The 22,013-nt window shown below is 36.4% G+C and overlaps 1 long non-coding RNA gene across 1 annotated transcript; it reads left to right on the forward strand.

Moving 5' to 3' along the window:
• Positions 1-772: 772 nt before the first annotated feature.
• On the forward strand, positions 773-2,422 carry LOC125491822 (uncharacterized). The gene is made up of 2 exons (XR_007268451.1): positions 773-839; positions 2,165-2,422. It is a non-coding gene; the product is annotated as an uncharacterized LOC125491822 (long non-coding RNA).
• Positions 2,423-22,013: the final 19,591 nt, after the last annotated feature.

The raw sequence follows: 22,013 nt of genomic DNA on the forward strand, positions 1-22,013 counted from the left end.
TAATTCCATTTATGTCAATGGTCCACACTCTCTCCTTGGTCTTTGTGAAAAAGTGCTTGTAGCAAATAAATTGGGACGGAGGGAGTATATTAATCTTTTGTAAGCCGGTCGGAAATGACCGCCTGTTACACACTTAGGCTATGTTTAGTTCACCTGAAATTTTCTGATCTGAACTTATCTGATCTGATCTGAACTTATTTTTTCTGATCTGATCTGATCTGATCTGATCTGATTACAAGATCTTATCTTTTAGATATTTCTCAATATATAAGAAAAAATATAGTCATGTGGGGTCTTGTTTGATTCATCTCAATGAGTACTTTATTAATATTCAATTATTATAATTTTTACTAATATGTAATGAAAGATATAATGATTTATAAATATAAGCATAATCTGATCTGAACTTATTTTTTCTGATCTGATCTGATCTGATCTGATTAGATCTGAAATAAGCAAAAATAAGGTGAACTGAACATAGCCTTAGCCCGATTACAACGTGACATAATCCGAAAAATTCCATCCTGAACCCGGCCCGCAAAACAGAATTTGCAGGAAGTATTTATTTTCTCATAAATAAGGCTATTGAAATTGGCAACTACCTACCTACCTTAGATCCCATTCCTCCATCGTGGCGGTTGTTTACAATATTCATGCTGACCCCTCGTGTCACTTTCTCGCTTCATAAAAAGATCCTCTAAGAATGCTTACGTGTAACGCAAAATTGTGACATATCTCAACCAGCAAGCTACTCTAGCCACTGATGATAAACATTGTTCCTCCCTCCAATATAATCATAATAGTTTCTCTCAAAGCTCATACTTTCAATACATCAACAGGTAACTATTATTCTTGAGTAATATTGTCAATTAGCAATTAGAGAAATTCCTAAGTTTTTGTCAGCAGTTAATTCCTTAAAGGTTAAAGTTATGAAAATCTAAATTGAAAAGATTACAAAACTTTATATGGTATAAATATATAATCAAAGTGATGTATGTAAACCCCCCTCTTTCAATCTTCCTCTTAAAAAAGTGAAATATAAATGCAAAATTGTTGCGATTAAATTGGGTGAGAGAGAGTAAATTATAGAGGTGTCAAAAATTGGGCCGACCCATGTATGAACCCGCATGGGACTCAAACCCAACCTGTTCCGAGCCGAGAGTGGTTGATTAAAAAGTCTATCCATTCCGACCCATCGTCCACCCTTGCCCCATTGAACCCGTAAAATTGGTCACCCAACCTGAACTGGGCTGAGCCAGTTAGATCCGTGTCCAGTTGCACTAGAACGACCCAGACCCAACCTGTTTCCGACCTCAAACTAACCCGCACCCAAATTCACCCGTTAATGACCCAGGTAAACCCACCCAATTATATATCACCTAACCAAGTTATTGCCCATCTCAGTTGTGACCCAACCTAGTTAGTAGCCGACCCAGTTATCACCAATCCAGTTGTGATCCAACCCAGTTGTCACTCAACCCAGTTATCACCCGACCCAATACAATCCGACCTAAATCATTCCGACCCAATACAACCCGACCCAAAACCATTCCGACCCAACTTCACTAATGGGTAGTTCAACAGATATTGTTTTGTTGGTCAATTTCATTTTTTGAAGTAAAAAAATTCGTCACTTTTTTTTTTTTTGTCAAATGGGGATTGCAATTCTTTCTATCTCTAGAGGTATAATGACGGATCGGGAGGCTCGACTAGAAGGAATTGGCGGAGAAATTTTATGTTATATATTGTAATCCTTATAATATCCGAGTTGGATCTAAGTATAACAAATATTATTTGTCATGACATAATTAAGATCTCTAAAAGTATTGTTTGGCAAAATTAAGAACTTCTAGAAGATAGACACAAGCAAAGTAACATTTTGCAATATGTTTACTCCATAAATTATGAAGTACCCAAACAAAACTATAAAAGATCATGTTTATAAATGTGCATTGCTCTCTTGTTTATATTTTGAATATGTTAATTTATAAATTGCTTACATTTAATAATTACATAAATAAAAAATTAAATTACATTATAAATTCATGGGTTAAATTCTCAATATCATGTACTTGTTTATATTTTTATTTTCATTTATTTTTGAAGTATTTGTGTATATTGCTCTCTTGTCTTGATTTGACATCTATTGATATTTATCATACAGGCATAGAACTCGCATTTCACAGCAAGCGATGTATGTATATACATAGTTTTTTAACTTTTTTCTAGAGTATCTAAAATTTTTGATGTAATTTTGGTACATGTCAATTGTCATAGTGTTTTAGATGTTGATGAGATTATTTGGTCACTTTTTAGCCGTTAGTTTCTTAGTGCATCCTATTGAACGTCTTCTTATTAATTTTTCTGTTGCTTTGAACAATGCAAATATTTTCATAAAATACTATGCTTTAACTTTTGCAAATGCTTCCATAAAATCTAATAACCTAAGTCAATAAAGTTCAGGTTAATATAACGCGCCCTTAAGAACATAAGTGACATGGTCATTCCTATTTCCTTTTACACATTTTCCATCACATTTCTCATACAACCGTCCAATTGCAATGACTGGTTGTTTCCGACACATGATAAGATCAGGATGATGCTTTGCCATATTTCTGCTAGGACCTTAGTTTCTTAAGTAGTTTCTGCATAAACCACATGCCATTACCAACATTAGAATTGAAAGATAGCTATGAAAAAAGCACTAAAATATTGAATTCTATAGATGTTGTAAATACATAAAGGAAATTTTGGCAGCAGGCAGCTAACCCCTTGCTTTAAATTTTTTTTTTTTTTGTGAATTTAGCTTATGAATCATACGAGCATTAATCTTGCCACCTTTAACCGGAATTCGTTAGGTTTTTCTGCTGCTAAACAAGAATATGACGTCATTATAATATTTTGCTCCTCCCAAAAAAAAAATTTTAAAACTCAATTTAAAAAAATAACTTCTAATCATAAAACAGGGTGCTCTATTTCTAGAAGCCCTAAACTAAAACATGCTATAATAAACAGATCAATTGCGTTACCACAAGTCGGGCGATTCATATCTTTAAGGATTTTAACTTTTAACCCTGAGGTGACCAACACCAGTAGCATAATAGCAAGAAGATCGCACAACCAAAAATTTGGCAAATGGTTAACAACAACCAAGAGATTGCACTTTGGTGGAAGCCGAAACTACATGAGTTCCTCAAATCAAGACCTCTTGACCATAAAATATGTCTCTTCTTTTTTAAGATAAATTATCATTTAAAAATCAAGAAGCTAAGATCATTTCTAAGAGAAAAAGTTGTATTTGAAATACATTTGAATTTATGAGTGCTACGAAGAAATATGAAACATCGAGCAAAGTAACAAGAGCTTCAAAACTCAAAACACCCTATGAGGAACTAAAAGAGCAAGAGCCCCCTCCCCCCCCTCTTTTTCATCTGTTAAGGGTTGCCCAAATGTTTTCATTCATGGTAAGCCCTCTTTCCCTTTTATTTTCAGTTTTTAATTTTGTTGAATAAATTAGTATCTCTTTGTGAGATTTTTTTAGTCTCTGCTGTGGAGATCTCCTTCTCTCCTATGGAAGTTGTGAGTACGATTTTTTGTTTTTATGTATGAGGAATTATTCTTATTGGTTGAAGTTTGAGACTCAACATGAACGTATTGGAATCTCGAATGCGGTAAACATAGCTCGATCAAGAATGTTCTTCCCAAACTATGTCAGAATGATAGACTTCCTCATCAATAGCTGTTTGATTTAACAAATACAAGGGGGTTGCGCTGTATTGCTCGATCTGGTTCATTGTAGTTTCTTCGAAGACAAATTTGATTTAACCTTGTTTGACTGTATCTTAATTTTCTTTAATATTTATTTTAGATGTCGTCTGACCTTCAATTAATGAAATTTCTCCTTCGAAAAAAAGCAAGAGAATGAAAACTGAAGAAGTGAAGACTAAAAGTATGAGAGGCGCTAGTGAGAGTATGGGAGAGATGAAATGAGAGTATGAGAGAGTTAGGTTAATTTTATCGTTTCATTTTAGGGGTTAGTTTTTATAGGAGGTTGTTTGGGATTATTTCAACCATTAGATTAGATCTAACGATTACGATAGAAAGAGAAGAGAGGTGAGAGTTCTTGAAATAGAGAGAGATTGGATCATTTTGGGACGTTAGACCAACAAGGTTTTGCTCTTTTACAAATCAAAGGCTAATTAAAATGTAGTATTTGTGTGTTTGTTTTTTGACCACTGAGATTTGAGAAAGGACAATGCTTATGGATTATGGAAAAAAATTATTGAATAATCAATTAACAAATTATTATTATTATTATTATTATTATTATTATTATTATTATTATTATTATTATTATTATTATTATTATTATTATTATTATTATATTATTATTATTATTATTATTATTATTTTGAATCATAATGCTACCCATAATCGAGTCATTTATATTTTACATAAATCCAGTAATTGATGGTATATTCGTAGTTAGTATATAATTAACACTCATTATTATTACTGTTAGTTGTACTACTAGAGCTTATTAAGAGTCAATACTCATTAATAATCAATCGCGTATTAGCTAGAACGGTTCCAATATTATTATATCGAACTAAAATATTTAAGCTTACTGATAAAATATTTGTTTATGTATACAAACACACACACACACACACAGTTAAGAGAAGATTGTAAACACTATGCAAGTATTAAACTATAGTATAACATAAAGACAATTAACTTAAATTATCTTACAACTTATAAAAACAAGGGAGTAATCGAGTAACTGACTAACTGTTAAGTTACTATATGGTTGTTAACGAGTTACTATCTAGTAACTAGTAAGTACTTGTTAACTAATTTACTTATGGTTTTTAATTGTTAATAGTTATTAACTAATTGATTTTACTTTTTAACAAGTTATAGTTAGCTTTTATAGGGGATAATTTGGGGGGTATAATTTTTTTTTTATTATTATTGTTATTGTGCAATATATGAACCCTCGTTATAATCACTTAGGCTTCATATGAACCATCGTTGTAAAAAAATGAATGTATGATTGTCATTTATTATAATATTATAACATATCAACAGTCATTGTACTAATTTATAATCAAAAGAGTATTAGATTGGTTTTACAATTATTTTGATACCACTTTTATACTAAAATGATTAAACATATTGATAAAATAGTTTGTTTATACTTTATCATATATGGTCAAAACATAATACATAAATATCGCGTTATGTCTGTCATTGTCATTGTTATTATTAGCATTAAATGGTTGCTACTATTACTATTATTGTTATTGTTATTGTTATTATTTGTATTAGTATTGCTATTGTTGGCATTGTTACTAAAACTGTTATTATTTGTATTATTATTATGATCATCATCGCTTTATGTTTATTATCATTATTATTCTCAGTATCATTATATTTCTTTAGAAACTTATATATCAATCATAATACTTATAATAAAAAATCATTTATATAAAGTTTGGAATTGATCATCTACTCGTTATTATTGTCGTTGGTTATTATATTATTAGAACATATGAAGAGTCAATCTACTCCTTTACTCATTAGAGTGATTTTACGCAGTTGATTAGTCGAAAAAGAATAACCTGGTGGGTAATCATGAATAAGAATAACCTGATGGACAATAGCCAATGGCCCAATAATATAACTATATAAATTATAAGTCTTAGTTTAGTAACTTTTTAAATTAGTAATATAAGTATCAATGTATTATCACAAAATTCACAATGTCTCAATCACAATTCATAATATCAATATATCACATGTTATAACAATCCCGACCCAAGTCACTCTGAGAGCTGATTTTTTCCGACCCAAGTCAATATGCCAGTCGATTTTTCTGACGCAAGTCAATACACCGCGGTTTGTGGCTTCAGCCGACCCAAGTCCTATCAAAAGTCGATTTATTTCGACCCAACTCATTCCGAAAGTCGGTTTTTTCCGACCTATGTCATTTTGAAAGCCGATTTATTCTGATCCAAGTCATTGCAATTATGAGTTCTTCCGACCCAAGTCATTCTGAAAGCCGATTTATTCCGACCGAAGTCATTCCGATATTGATTTCTACCGACCCAAATCATTCCAAAAGCCGATTTCTTCCGACCCAACTAATTTCGAAAGCTGATTTCTTCCAACCAAAGTCATTCTGAAAGCCAATTTCTTCCGACCCAAGTCATTCCGAAAGCCGATTTCTTCCAACCCAAGTCATTCTGAAAGCCGATTTCTTAATCCCCAAGTCATTCTTAAAGCCGATTTAGACCGACTTCACCTTATTCTGTTCCGACCCAAATTCACCTAACCCAGATACCGGCCGACCCAGTCACGGCTAACCTAGTTCCGACCCACTTCTAAGAGCTCTTCACCCAGTTGAACTCGACCCACCCAGTTCCGCCCCATGGCACACTCTCCCCCAGATTATTCCGACCCAAATCATTCCGACCTAGGTTGGGTCAACCCAAACCCACCCGGTGACCCAATGGTTAGACCAATAGTATCAATAACTATTAATAATACTTTTCTATACCGAAACAATTGAGAATGAAAGGATAACTCACTGGTTAGAGCATCTATTTTATCTTCAAGAATTCTTGAGATTCCTTCTCACCCTTAACAAGTTGGAATCACCTTTACTGCCCCCAACTTTTTAAGGTTTCTCCTTAACCAAAAGGAAAACTATTGGAGCATTTTTTTTTCTTTTAGGAAGTTTTTGAATAATAGAGACTACATTATATACTCTCTATTTTTGTACGTAATGTTTTTCCTACTTTTTCATTGGGTTTTAGTTCCTATAGAGGATATCACCATATCTGGACAATAAAAGTAAGTAAAAAAAGAAGTACCAAATAGTAAGAGATAATGTGCAAAAAGTAAAAGGAATTTCAAAAAGTAATAGGGATGTTCCAAGAGGTCAAAAAAATTAGTTCTTTTCATGGACATTCACCTTTCACTAGTAGAATAATATTAAATTGCTATGGTCATTAAGTAGGGTAATGGTGCGATTTTACCTGTGCCGCAATTAAGGGTGCAACAATAAGTAAATTCTATTCTTGCAATTTTTAACAGCAAAAATAGGTCAACTTATTGCTGAGGTTCGCAACAATATGTATTTTTTAATATTAAAAAAAGTGCACCTATTGCTGCGATTTTGGGCCAAAACCGCAGCAATAGGTACACTTTTTTTTAAAAAAACTGAAATTAAATCATCATACTACATTCAATTTAAAATGCAACAAAACTAAAAGTAACTAACACCAACTGGTACAACACATTACATCTATATATTAAGTATAAAATCATCTATAATGAAAATAAAACAATTACAACATTCAAAAGATAAAATAAAAATAATCAAAAAATTTAATGAGAAAATGAAACTAACTAAAGAACAAATTGAAAGTATTTACATACAAATTTTTTAAAAAAATAACTAAAGATAAAAAAGTTACAAGAGGAGTTGTGAAGCGACTCACGAGCCACGATGAGTCGGCGAGCCATGACGAGTCGGCGAGCCATGACTCACAGCTACCCACAAGAGATGGCGACCCACTAGCCATGAACTACGAGCCACGAGCGCAAGAGGAGAGAGGAAGAGAGGTCGCCAAGTGATGAAAGCCGAAGATCGCGAAGCTTCAAAATGGTAGCAGCGAGGACGACCCAACGACGATTGAGGAGATAAGAAGAGAGGTTGTGTTAGATCTGCCATGAGAGAGAAAGAGAAAGGGAGGAGTAGGAGTGAGGTTGAGGGATGAGGGAGTTGAAGGAGATATTGAGGGGACAGGCTATGCGAGAGAAAGGGGGGAATAAGAGTCTTGAGGGATGGCGATGAGATCTGCCATGAGAGAGAGTTCGAGGAGTAGGAGTGATGTTGAGGGAGGAGGAGTGAGAGGAAGAAGTGAGAGTGAGGGAGGCGCGATAACTATGTTAGATTTAGGGTATTGTAATAGGGATGCGACTCAACTAGTATTATATTTGGCCTTTTTATTGATGTGGTTGTTTAAAGAAATCGTAGCAATAGATTAAAATATTAATATTTTAAAATATTAATATTTTAATCTATTGCTGCGGTTTTTGGGTAGGAACCGCAGCAATAGATCTGGTCAAATTGGTCAAACAACTTTGAAAATCTCCCATTGACATCTATTGCTGTGGTTTTCGTCCAAAACCGCAACAATAGGTTGATTTTCGATTTTCCTTTTCCTTTTAACTAGGGATAGGCATGGGTCCAGGACCCTACCCGAACCCTGTTGGACCCAACCCTAATTTAAGGGTCTAGGTCCAACTTTTTCAGACCCTAAGGGTCCGGGTCCAAGTGAATTTTTTAGGGTCTGAGTCCGGGTCTTAACATTTTGGACCCAGACCCTACCCAGACCCGACCCTTAGACCCTAAGCTTATTTAATATATACATTTTAACGTTTTTTAAAAAAGAAACAAATTAATTTTCTAAAAGACTAAAACCTAAACTTAAACACCAAAACACCTATTCTTATGTAAGTTGTGTTTGTTTCTTTTTTTCAATTTGTATGTTTGTGTTTGTTTCGTTTTTTTTTCAGTTTATATGTTTGTAAATTGTGTTTGTTACGTTTTTTTTTTCAGTTTATAAGTTTGTGTTTGTTATGTTTTTTTCAATTTATATGTTTGTGTTTGTTTCATGTGAATTCTTGTGTTTGTTTCATGCCATTTTTTGTGTTTGTTTCATGCGAATTTCATATGATTATTGATATTAATAATGCTGAAAATTTGGCAAACTAAAGAATTTAGGCCTGGACCCTCCAGACCCTAAGGGTCTGGGTCAGGGTCCAATTTTTTCAGACCCTTAGGGGTCCGGGTCTGCAAAAAAATTTAGGGTTCGGGTCTAGGGTCCAGCTGGACCCGACCCAGACCCGACCCTTGCCCATCCCTACTTTTAACGTGATTTATTGTTGTGTGTGGGTAAAACCGCCGCAATTCAGCCACAACAATAAGCTATTATTCTACTAGTGTTTTCAAAATCCAACTTTAATTTCTCCTTATATAAAACTCTATTAATGTATTTTTATCTACTTGAAACTCTATTTTTGTAAGAAATATTAATTATTAAAGATTGTAAAATGTGATACTTAGATGGCGCACTCCATACTCTCAAAGTCTTGAGAATATTTGTATGTTGGGAATAGTGGTAGGTTATTGTTATATACTCTTATTCCATGCCCAACAAAAAATTTCCTATTTCTACAATTATTTATATTTCCTACTCTTGTAATTTTATTTTCGGTTTTTTTACCAAATACCCTCCCAGAGCTCCCCCACCCCATGTCGAATTACACAACCCTCCCCCTTCCCTGTCGAATGCCCCCTCCCCCACCCCTAGCGAATCCCTCCCCCTCGCCCTCTCCGTCGAATTTCGCAAACTAGGTGAGTTGATGAGCAAGCTGGTTGATGTGGAATAGTAGGAATATGGCCTATTTCTTTGGAGAAGGAATCCGATGTGTTTCTAATGGTGGAAGAAATTAAAGGCCCGAAAGAGGGTTGAAGCTTAGATTCGAGATGTTCTCAACAAACTTGTTGTAGGAAGGTGTAGTTAATTTCCTAGGAACACATTGATGGGTTATGTGTTACCTTGCCAAATGAGAAATAGACAAAGGTTGAGGGTATTAGTGAGCTTGAGATGAAGACTCATGACGGGAGGGATTGAAAACTACGTGAGGTAAGGTATGTTTCGACACTTGATCGTAATCTTATATCTTCGGGTAGTTTGGATGGATTAGGATTAGATATTCATGTTGAGGGAGGTCTCTTGGAGGTCACCAAGGGGAGGAGTGTGATATTGACGGGGTGGCGGAATAAACAAAATCTTTTCATACTTGAAGGAGGTTAAGGAGGACAAAATTTGGCTCAAGGAGAGGCTTACGGTTCGAACAAGACATTGGCATTGAGGGGAGGTTTGTTAGGATTACAAGCCTAATATAGTGGTATATTATGTTGTTTGAAAATTTATGGAGCAGAGGAACGAAGGTAGGAACCTAGTTTGTCATTCTATAAAAAGTTTGTATATGTTTTAATTGGTGGTCTATGAAGTGGTCCAAGAAGTGGTCAGCATGGCATATGAAGTTTTGTTGTATGACGACAAATTTATCTCTGCAAGATTTTCGGCTTAGCAAACTATTTTGTTTCTTTGATTTAATTTATTAAGTTTCCTAATTTGATGAGGTTTGTAATTAGGAAACTAGATAGTTTTTGGTATGTGATATCTTCCGGAATTATTATCTTGGGGGTAAGTATTATAAATCTAGTAGATTATGTTTTTTTTTTTCTTACTTAGCTTATAAAAGGTAGGCCTAACTAGAAAACACACATAAACTAATTATTCTTGAGTGGAAGGAACCATCAATGAAGGGGGTTGTACTATGTTGGAGGCACTTAGTAATACAATTTATTTTAAGGGGACGAAGTTAAAATTTCCTCATAAACAATTGTCTATTATTTATTGTTATTTTGCTATTTTCTTTATTGTATTTTATTGTGGTTTTACGCGGTGTTTATCACCAACAAGGTCCAAAGGCCATTAATTACTTCTGTTGCAGACGACGAGCGAACGGGTGGGGTGGGGGATTGAGTTGCAGACGACGACAAGCTGGGCTGCGAAATTTGGGGGGGCGGGTGGCGGGAATTAGGTAGTGGTGGAGGAGGGATTGAGTTGCAGATGATGACGAGCTGGGCTGCGAAATTGGGGGGGGGGATTAGATAGTGGTGGGGGAGGGGGGATTCAACATGGGTGGGGAGGGTTGTGGAATTCGACATGGGGTGGGGAAGCTGTGGGATGGTCGACAGGGGTGAGGGGGAGCTGCGGGAGGGTTGGGCGGGCTGCGGGAAAGGGGAATGCTCGGGTACGGGTGGTGGGAGGGTTGGGAAAGGTGGTGGAGGGATAGGGTTATGGTTTAGGGGTTAAGGTTAGGGTTTAGGGATTGGGGTTAGTGTTAAGGGTTAGGGTTAATTAGGGTTTACATCAGATAATTAGGGTTGATTAGGGTTAATAACTAACGACGGCTAATGATGTTAGTCATTAAGTACATCTGGGTGTATTATGTTGAAACTAAGGGCACCAGATCTATTTTCAAAAGTGTGAGGATACCCGGTGAATTTTGTGAAAACTCGGAGGTATTTGGTGAAAAATCGTTCTATTTTTATCTTCTTCAATATATAAATTAAATATATCTTATTTTTTAAAATTGTATAACCATATGATAAATGTATCTTATTTTTTATGTTGTTTTTTGCCTAAATGAGAAGATTCGATATGGGGATGTATGCTATGTGAATACAAAAAACAGGAATCAATGAGGAAGGACAGAAAGAAGTATTGACGGGGGAAAACCCCAATGAAGGTGGGTAAAAAACCGCGGGTGGAAATGAGTCTACCAATCCACTATATGCAATTGTCGCCCAAAGTGAACGCCAATCAATACACCCCAAAATATTTGTTCTAAGTACAAGAGTTGTTTATTCGAGTATAGTAGGAAAGTTGCCAGAAATGTAAAATATGTATGAATAATTTCAGAGTGATGGTTATTGCTCGTATGTTTGATGTGTGAAGCTTGTAAACCTTTTCCTTGTAGGTCAAAAGCCTTTAAATAACACATATCTAGCTGCCATGCAGGCCCAAAGATCTGGGAGGTATCTCCACATAATCCCAGCTAATATCCTGCACTCATGCCATGTGGTTTTGACTTCATTCCTCAACGGTAACTTAGCAACAACATAGTAGCCATACTTCCTTATTCTTCTGATAGATGTTAGGTTCTTAACTTGGTCATAATGTCAACTTCTTTCGTGAAATTTTAGCCATAATAGTATTCCCTCAATTGTTGCAATGGGGATTACGTTGGAGTCATAAGATAATTGTAATACTGGTGTTTGCAAACCACTTAGGACATATTACAATCATGTGACAAATAAACTCTTAACAAGATACTTTTCTCAAAAGATAATCAAAGAGTCGTATGCAAAAGATAAGGAATTTAAAAGATGATAAATTCTGGATTCCAATTAAAATATATCCGTTTCATCAACAATTGAAACGCTGATATAAAAATTCGTGCCAGTTAAACCAAAGCTAGAGCCCACATTCTCTCTCCTCAAAGAAAAGAACCCCTGAACTTCCGCTTGAATGCTCCAGAATTCTCCGGATAACTTCGACCGAATCGACTCGTCTCACCAGGTAACTTTGTCAGTTTTAGCTTAAATTCATGCAAACTTCTTACCTTTTCTTCGAATAAATGGCTCCAAGTAGTTGTAGGATTAGGAATGTGTCAAAAAACATGAGAAAAATAAGACAAAAGAAAAGATAGTGGAAGAGAGAAACGAAATTGAAGAATTTGACTATGTCGGAAGAAGACTTAATGAAATTTTTAGATCTAGAAATTTTACGCATCGACACGATCTTGAAAAACACTGAACCTAACGAATGCCCAGAAGATTATCACGCTCCTTTATGAATACCCGTTCAAAATAGGTCTTAGGCTACCTTTTCCGGCCATAGCTAGGGAAGTTCTACAAACTTTCCAAATTAGTTCTATAATATCCCGAATCTTAGTATCGTTTTAATAAATACTAATTATGTTTATTAGCTTAATTATGTCCTAAACTTTTTCGTAACCATCACGGTTAAGATTATTTTCTAAAAGATAGGTACTTTAATTATTTCAAAAGCAATGTTGTTGTGGCAATACTTTACTTATTATATATAATATATAGTTTTAATATTTTCGCTAAAAATGGAAAATTACCATGACCACAAATTTCATCTTCTTCCACAAGTTCCATCTCCTTGCTCTCCAAGGCTTCTAGAAGACCTTTCCTCCCAAGTACTCTTCACCATGAAGTCTTCATTAGTTTAATGGAGTTTTTCTTCCTAAAATCAATATAAATAGTGGGTTAATTTCACCATTTCTCACCCACTTGAAAATTACAAACTATAACCATAACCTCCATTTACACCATCAAATAAAAATCTGAATTTCCATTGATGTGTCTTATTCTTGTTGAGTACCCATGAATGGCCTAAATATCCACTCTCTTTCTCCTTTGATTTTAGGTTGTTGTACAGTTTTTCCCCAATATCTTTTTCTTACAGTCAGAATTTGCATATACTTACTCCATGAAAGTTGTAGATCTCAAAACGTTATCGAATTTAGACACAAAAAATCACTCAATTCGGAGTTAGGAGCAAAGAGTTAGACCCTCTGTAAGTTTTCTGTTGTTGCTACCAATTGTTATAAAGTTTACTCTATTTCATGAAATAATCATACAACCTAATTATAGTTCAAAATAGATTATGATATAATCACTATTACTACACCTTAGCTACATGAATGGTGTTTTTTTTATTAATAAGTTAATAGTTTCATGCTCACATAACTCTAACTTAAGTTTATGTACTATAAAGTAATACTAATTAAGTACACTTGGATTATAAGTATAATGTTAGTAAGCTTATTCTATATAATGAATAATTATAGTCTCACTTTTTAGCTTAATGAAATGGATATCACTTCTTGAGTTGTAAATTAAGTAAGTCACTTATACATTGACACTAACTAGTAGGTTATATCACTAATACAAGTTAGAGTTTAACAATGAGTTAGATATCACTTTACTATTAGAAGTCTAATTAAAATATGAAAGTTCTATAATCTCACCTTCAAGTCATTTAACATGAATTTTCATGAATCATATAAGTAGTGGTTATTACTAATTAAATAGTTTTACATAAGTTAGTAACCAAGTTACTAAATTCAAGAATTATAGTTTATGTAATAAATGGTGATAATGAGGTTTCATAACTATTAATTTTAGCAATGCACTATGAAGTTATATTAAAGTATTTCCTATAATGGGAACATGATGAAAATGGATCGTAGAGTTTAAATCTAGAATAAAATATTAATAAGTCGTCCTTTATTAATTCTTGAATAGATTAGAAAGGAAAAGGGATATTACAAGCCTCCCCCGGCTATCAAGTACAATAATTACGACTCGAGGTAACGTCTACTGCTAGCACTCGCACTCCCCTTCCAGCTATGTTTATGATGATTTTACATAAAGTTTCGATGATACGTATTTATGGATTGCGGGATATGAAATGTTTTGATAAATGATGTTTTATGATGATAATAAGTATGTTTTCATGATGCTTATATGATGTTCCATGAAATATACTCGAAAATCACGAAACATGATACATGAAAGTGAAAGATGGTTTATGGCAGTACTATGTTCTCTGGGCCGTGCACGTGTCATTCTGTTAATATGGCGGCAACGCCACCTTCTGATGGGGACAACGTCCTCGGTGGTACCCGCATTTTGTTTGGCATTATATGCAACCTTCTGATGGGGGACAAAGGTCCTCGGTGGCTTTGTCTTATGTTATTATGTTTGGCATTATATGCCACCTTCTGATGGAGGACAAGGGTCCTCAGCGGCTTTGCCTTATGTTATTATGTATGGCTTTATGCCACCTTCTGTGGGGGACATATGTTCTCGGTGGCTTAGCCTTCTGTTGTACTCGCCAAGTAACCAAAGGAAGATTTCTGATAATTAATATGATATAATGATGAATGACAATACGAATATTTCTTTTAAATTCCTGATATGAATTACAAAATGGTTTTATTATATTCTCCCCTCCCTATTTGCAAATAAAATGAGTTGAAATGAATTTATGTTATTAGAGTAGTATGTTACTGGGCCTCGGCTCATAACGTTTTGTTTTCACTTTTAGGTATGGCAAATCATATGCAAGGTGATATTATGGATTATGTTGAAGTGACTCTACAGATATTGGGATATTAGAATACTATGTATTATGAGTAATCATCATTACTCTAGTTTGTATATATTTAGAGACCATTTAAAGGCTATTATTTTAGTTATGGACCCATAACCTACAACTTAAGTTCCTTTTTCGCTGTCAATCATGAGTAATTAAGGTTACGCATTTTTAGGGTTTTACAAGTTCAGGTCAAATAATTCCCCAAGTCTGGAGGGTTCTTAGCATCATCGATAGGGTCACGTCCAAATGGGAGAGACCTTTTACCCTTTAAGATCTTTTGTATTGCTATAAAATTCACTAGTAGAAAAAGGACGATTTGCGTCCCCCCATTTGCGTCGCACAGACACGGAAACGACGCACAATTCGGATTTGCGTCGAATTTGGGAAGCTGTGCGACGCAAATCACAACAATATCTCCAGCAGGTGCGTGTTATGTGCGTCGCACCCTCCTCTCATGCGACGCACATTGCTAATTTGCGTCGCATGAGAGGATGGTGCGACGCACAACATGGGTACAATGTGCGTCGGATTATCGTGTGTGTGCGACGCATATTGGAATTAAATAAATTTAGGCTATGATTTGCGTCTTATGGGCCATATCACACGACGCAGATCATGGGTTACCCATATTTAAAAGAGGCGCTTTTTAGGGTTTAGTTTACAACCCATACATTTCAGCCGTTTTCCAAACCCTCTCTCCTTCATCTCTCTCACTCTCATTCAAACCTCCTTCGCATCTCTCCTTCTGCTATCTCTCCTTCGCATCTCTGCTATCTCTCATTTTCTCACCTTCATCTGTCATCTCTCTTTCGCATCTCTCTCGTTGGCGAATTCGGCAGCTTCGCATCTCTCTCGTTGGCGAATTCGGCGGCTTCGCATCTCTCTTTAAAATGTTATTCGTGATGCTGTTATTTATACTGAACACGCTCGTCGCAAAACTGTCACCGCCATGGATGTTGTCTTTGCTCTTAAGAGGCAAGGTCGCACTCTTTACGGTTTCGGTGGTTAATTATACATAATAAATTAGGAATTCTTCCGCATACAAGACGAATTCGTTTTGCGTAGGTATTTCATTTCAGATCCAGATGGTCGACGAATTCTTCTTCTTCGTGTTTTCGTTTTGTGAAGGTATTTTTTCTTTTTCGGCATACACGTCGACGAATTCGTTTTGTGAAGGTATTATTTCTTTTTCTTTATTTTTCTTTATGTCTGATTTTTTTGTTTATTTTGATTTTTTCTCGTTTTCAGATCTGGTTCTTCTCGAAGTCTTGTAGTTGCGTTTGAGGTGAAGATCTGGATTGCTATGAAATTACATGAAATTCTCGAAGATCTGAAATTTCGACTGGATTGCTATGAAGATTACGTTTGAGTATTGTCTTTTTATTTTTAATTTTATCTCCCCTTCATCTTCTGGTTAGGGTAAGAATTTCATTTTTCTATTTTTGATTTAGTTTCTTGATTGTTCGTTTTAGTTTTAGATCTGATGTTAGTGGTAATGGTGATATTTTTTTCTTGTATTTTTTCAATTAAAATTATATAAAATCATGTATCTTCTACTCATGTAACTTCTACTCATCTGGTTAGCGTTTGAGTTTTGTAGTTTTAGTATTTTTTTTAGTTTTTCTACTCATGTAATTTCTGGTAATGGTGATGTTCTTCATTTCCTTTTCAATTGCAATTTGCGTTTTCTACTCATCTTCTGGCACACCATGTAACTTCTAGTTTTTTTCTGTACCACTACCAACTCCACTTTCTTTCCTTTCTAGTTTTTTTTAATAAAAAAAAAATTACAATTTGCGTCGCACGTGGCCCAAGGTGCGACGCAAATCATTCATCTGCGTCGCACCCTAGGCGATGTGCGACGCACATTACCCTTTGAGCTTGGTGAATTTGGCTGGCAAGATTCACTTGCGTCGCACCGTATACAGGTGCGGCGCAAATAGGTGAGCCATCTGCGTCGTTTCCGCATACGACGCAGATCGTTTCTGAGTCATTTGCGTCGAGGGCTTTGGCGTCGCACCAAAGTCCGACGCAAATAGGCGCCTCACATCCGACGCAAATTGCCTTTTCTGTACTAGTGAAAATTAGGGTTAAAGGAAAGAGCAGAATAGCTTTGGATGTTAGAGCGAAAAGAAACACATTGGTTGAAGGGGTACCATCAAATGACAGAGGATGGAAGGGTCGTTATCTCTTTGTGAAAAAATTATCTCTTGGCAAATTAGGGAAATTCTTAATCGGAGGCTGGAATATGGAAGGTTCGTGAATGTTATTACGATTTTTTCTAATGTCACAATGTTAACATTTTTCTTACGTCATCTTTTTCGCAGATCTGGATCCAAAGCTATTCATTCCCAAAGAAGAATCGGAACAAAGGTGTAGAGATTTCTTTGAATTTGGCTTAGAGGATCGGTTGTTCAGGAGGAAATTAACTGTCGATCAAGGCAGCTGTTCTCCAATGGCTTCTTATGAACGTTCGTTCTTTTCTAAACAGTTAAACATCGTTCTAATAATTGCGTATTAAAGCGTCTTATTTCTTTACGACATAATCTTCACAATCTAGACAGGGGGGTCTTTAGACAGTCAGGCTCTAACTGAACTTATTAGGAAGAGAAAAAGAGGGACGAAACACTCTGCCGCTTCGTCTACTACATCGTCTGGTAAGCAGATTCACCACGACGTTGTCCACGTCGAAGACAACGACGCTACCGTGCAACAACCAAAAGTTCGTAAGTCTGAAGTTTCAGCCCCTCCAGATAAGGAGGGACCATCATACTCCATGACAATTCCTAACGATTTTATGTCGTCGAACAAATCAATCTCGTTTGAAGCGGAGAAACTTCTTCTTCCTCGAGTTGCGGATCGTCTGTGTGACCGTCTTATGTTGGGGGTGATGTATGATGGTCTGGAGATGATTTTTCAGGTATGAATATAATTTATACTTTCGTAGATGATGCATGTTTGTAATAGTTGTTTAACTATGGTCTTTTGTCAATCAGGCGTCGTAACATTTTCTGATGGTTAAGAAGGAGATATCTAGTATTTATCGAAGTCATCAAATGATGAAAACAAAAGTAGAGAAAAATGAAGCAGCAATGAAAGAGAAAGATGTGGAAATAAAGAAGGTTCATCTTGAGATGATAAAAATAACGGAGGTTCTGAATAAGAATGGGGAAGAATTAGCAAATTTGAACAAGAAGGCTGCAGAAATTGAGGAAGCGTCGAAGATTAAAATCGGACAAGTCGCTACGCTGAAGAATGAGTTTGATTTGATAGAAGCTGAGATGACTATGACGGTTAGAGCCAAACTCATGTATGAATACATGATGAAGAGCACGGTGTCATGGAATCCTCAAAAGGAGATAGACCAATACCTCTAATGGGTAGGTTCAATGAAGGACTTAGTAGGGCCATGTGACACCGAAATCTTCGATCAACAAGAGGATGACGTCTTTGTTACCAGTGCAACATTGATAGGTATGACTTTCCTCAAGGTGACAATTCGGAGAAGGAGGTCGTACCTGAAGTTCAAGCGTCTGAGAAGTCTACCGATGATCAAGCCAACGATGTTCCTGGCGTTTAGCAGTTTAAATTTCTAATTTATGTTCGAAAACATCGAATCTTTTCAGGTTACTTGTAGGAGTAACCAGAATGAGGTAAATTTAATTTTGGGTCACTCATGGGAGTGACGACAACTTATGTTTACTTTGGGCCATTCATGGGAATGGTGTAACTATTTGGATTTACTTTGTGCAAATGACTGTTTAGACTTATGTCATGCTGTTTTTCCGGCGTCATAGTGTAATAATCAAGTGCTTAGAAAATCTTTTCTTATCGCCTAACGTAGATATCAGTAGAATGGAAATGGTACATTTATAAAATACATTCACTTACTTGCCTTGAGCAGGTTAAGTGTTTATGACGCAACTAAATTCTTGCGAATGATATTGAGGCCTTACGAAATTTACAGCAGCACTTGGTGTCGAAGTAACTTTTATTGACGTTGCATTCTACGCTTCATCATTCTAGTCAATTTATTACACAAAAGTCGTTGCCAATTGCTACGTCTGAACGTTTCAAACTTATTGAAAACATGAGAAACCTGTAAAAGGAACACATAGTAGTATTTTGTCGTTGACATTTGAACGACTTGGCGATGATATGCTCATCACTTACTGAATACACAAAAAAGGTAAAATATCACCTAGTACTTAGCTAGAAAAAGTATCGTTTGAGGTGAACAGTGTTCAAACTACATGGGATATTAGTTCCATCGCGTCTAACTAACCGGTCGGCATCATTGCCAACGACCTTGCTGATTTGATAAGGGATTTCCCATTTTAGACCGAGCTTGCCTAGGTTGGGCTCTTGGGTATGTTGGAAGACTTTTCTTAACACCCAATAGCTTCAATGAATTACTTGGCCTATACGTTTTTGTTGAAACTCCTTGCGACAATCTGTTGTTGCGCTGCCATACGTATCACTGCTACGTCTCACAATTCCTCTATAGTATTTTGGTCGCTAAACATTTCGTCACGATTATGCTGCTCCGTCATCAACCTGTACTTGACAGTTGTAATACTTACCTCAGCTAGTAAGCCGCCTTGCAACCATAGACTAGTGAGAAGGGTGTCTGTCCAGTCATAGTGCGTGGGGTCGTAAGATTTTCCTACAAGATAGCTTGGAACGTTTCTGCCAATTTACCTTTCTTGGCAGTGAAACGTTTCTTCAATGTGTCTATGACGGTTTTGTTGCTGGATTCAGCTTGTTCATTGGCTTGAGGATATTCGGGTGTTAATATCAACAACGTTATGTTCCACTCGTCACAAAAATGCTTTGTCTTATTGCTGATAAATTGCGTCCCATTGTCGCATATAATTTCAGACAAAACACCAAGCCTGTAAATAATGTTACTATGTATAAAAGCAATTACCTCCTTATCATGTACCTATTGGAAGAAATTTGCCTCTATCCACTTAGAAATATTGTTTGTTAGTGCTAACATAAAGACCTTATTTCCTTGGGCTGGAGATAGTTTACCAACTATATCCATTCCCCATTGCATAAAAGGCCAAGGAGTTAAAGGTGGATGCAAAATTTCACAAGGTTTGTGCGTCATACCTGCATGTCGTTGACAACTATCACATTTTTTGACATACCTGATGTCGTCTTGCTTCATTATTGGCCAGTAATAGCCGGTTCTTAACACTCTGTTGGATAGGCTACGTCCCCCAGAATTATTTCCACACGTCCCTTCAGATCTGACAAAACTTGCTCCCCTTGGTGCTTCTCTAGACAGTGCAGATATGGTCCAGCGAAATTGAATAACACTCCTTGAATGATGACATATCTAGATGCTTTGAAACGGATTCGTCTCGCCTCCGCTCTGTCTTCTGGAAGTACATAACTGGTTAAAAAGTTGTTAATAGGTTTCGTCCAACTAATACTTACCTCGTCGTTTGTAGGAATGACATCGTTATTTTGGTCAACGTTATCATTTGATGAGTCGTCTTTGTCGCTTGGTCAACATCGTTGTTGCCAATTGCGTCGACGATGTCTCTAACGTCTTTGCACTTACTTATTGTTGGCGTTATGAGATGGATGATAGGGATAGAGGTGAATGACACATCTCTCAATGACGATCCTAGATTGGCTAATGCGTTTGCTTGTGTAATCTGGTCTCTTGATACCTGCATCATGTCAAAGGGGTTAAACATTTAACTTTTACCTTGCGCGACTTCCAAATAGAGCGCCATTTTAGAATCCTTCGCGGCAAATTCGCCCTTGAGCTGGCAGACTATTAGTAACTACTCGCTGTAGATTTTTAATGCTTTTAGCCCACAAGTCCCTTGCCAGGGTCATTCATGCGATTAACGCCTCATATTCAGCTTCGTTATTGGTCGCTTTGAATTCACACCATATTGCTTGCACTATCTTGTCCCCTTGTGACGACTTTAGGACAAACACCAAGACCTACACTACGAAAATTAGAAGATCCGTCAACAAACAAAATCCAAGAGTCATTATCAACGTGGTTGATCCGAGCGACTTCGTCGTTTGGATCTTATCTAGTTCTGGAATAAAGTCTTCCATAAAATCAGCTAGAGCTTGTGACTTGATTGCTTTCCTTGGCAAGTACTTTGTGTCGTAACCACTCAGTGCAACGGCCCATTTTCCCATTCAACCTATCAATTCAGGTCTACGCGAAACACTTTTTATGGGATAGTTAGTCATGACAGCAACAATATGGGATTCAAAATACTGTGTAGTTTTTTAACAGTAGTAACTAAAGCTAAAACAAGTTTTTCTAAGGAAAAATACCTGGTCTCTGTGTCTAACAGAGACTTACTAACATATTAGATGGGGATTTGCTAGCTCTCTACTTCTCGTGTCAAAACGACGCTGACATACATGTTGCTGACGGCTCAATACAATTGAAGCGTTTCCCCATTGGTGGGCTTGGACAGTAGAGGTGGAGAAGCTAGATACCGCTTACGTGCTTGTAGAGCATCTTCATGTTCTAGCGTCCAGTCAAAGCCTTTGTTTTTGCACAACACGACATAGAACAAATGTCACTTTTAGGAGGACCTGGATATGAAACGATTAAGCGCAACGACACGTCCGGTTAATAATTGCACCTCTTTGACGTTTCTGGGTGGGCTGGATGTTGATCAACGCCTCGATCTGGTCAGGGATTGCCACAATTCTTCGTTGCATCACAACGTAATCGTAAAATTTACCTGCAACAACTCCAAACGTACACTTAGTAGGGTTAAGTTTCATACCATACTTTCGCAGGACACCGAACACTTCTGATAGATGTTGACTTTGGTCGTTTGCTTGCTTGGATTTCACCGACATATCGTCAATGTATAGTTCCAAGGTATCGCCTAGTTGGTCTTTGAACATATGGTTGACTAGGCGCTGGTACGTCGCCCCTGCATTTTTTAGTCCAAAAGGCAAAACCTTATAATAATAAATACCTTTGTCGGTAACGAATGTTGTCTTTTCCTGGTCATCAGGATGCATATGGATTTGATTTTAACCGGAATATGCGTCCATGAACGGCAAGAGCTCGTGTCCTACCGTCTCGTCGAGCATTGCGTCTATGTGGGAAAGTGGGAATGGATCCTTAGGACAAGCCTTGTTAAGGTTTGTGAAGTCGATGCA

This window comes from Beta vulgaris, chromosome 1, assembly GCF_026745355.1.
Source record: "Beta vulgaris subsp. vulgaris cultivar EL10 chromosome 1, EL10.2, whole genome shotgun sequence".
Taxonomy (NCBI): domain Eukaryota; kingdom Viridiplantae; phylum Streptophyta; class Magnoliopsida; order Caryophyllales; family Amaranthaceae; genus Beta; species Beta vulgaris.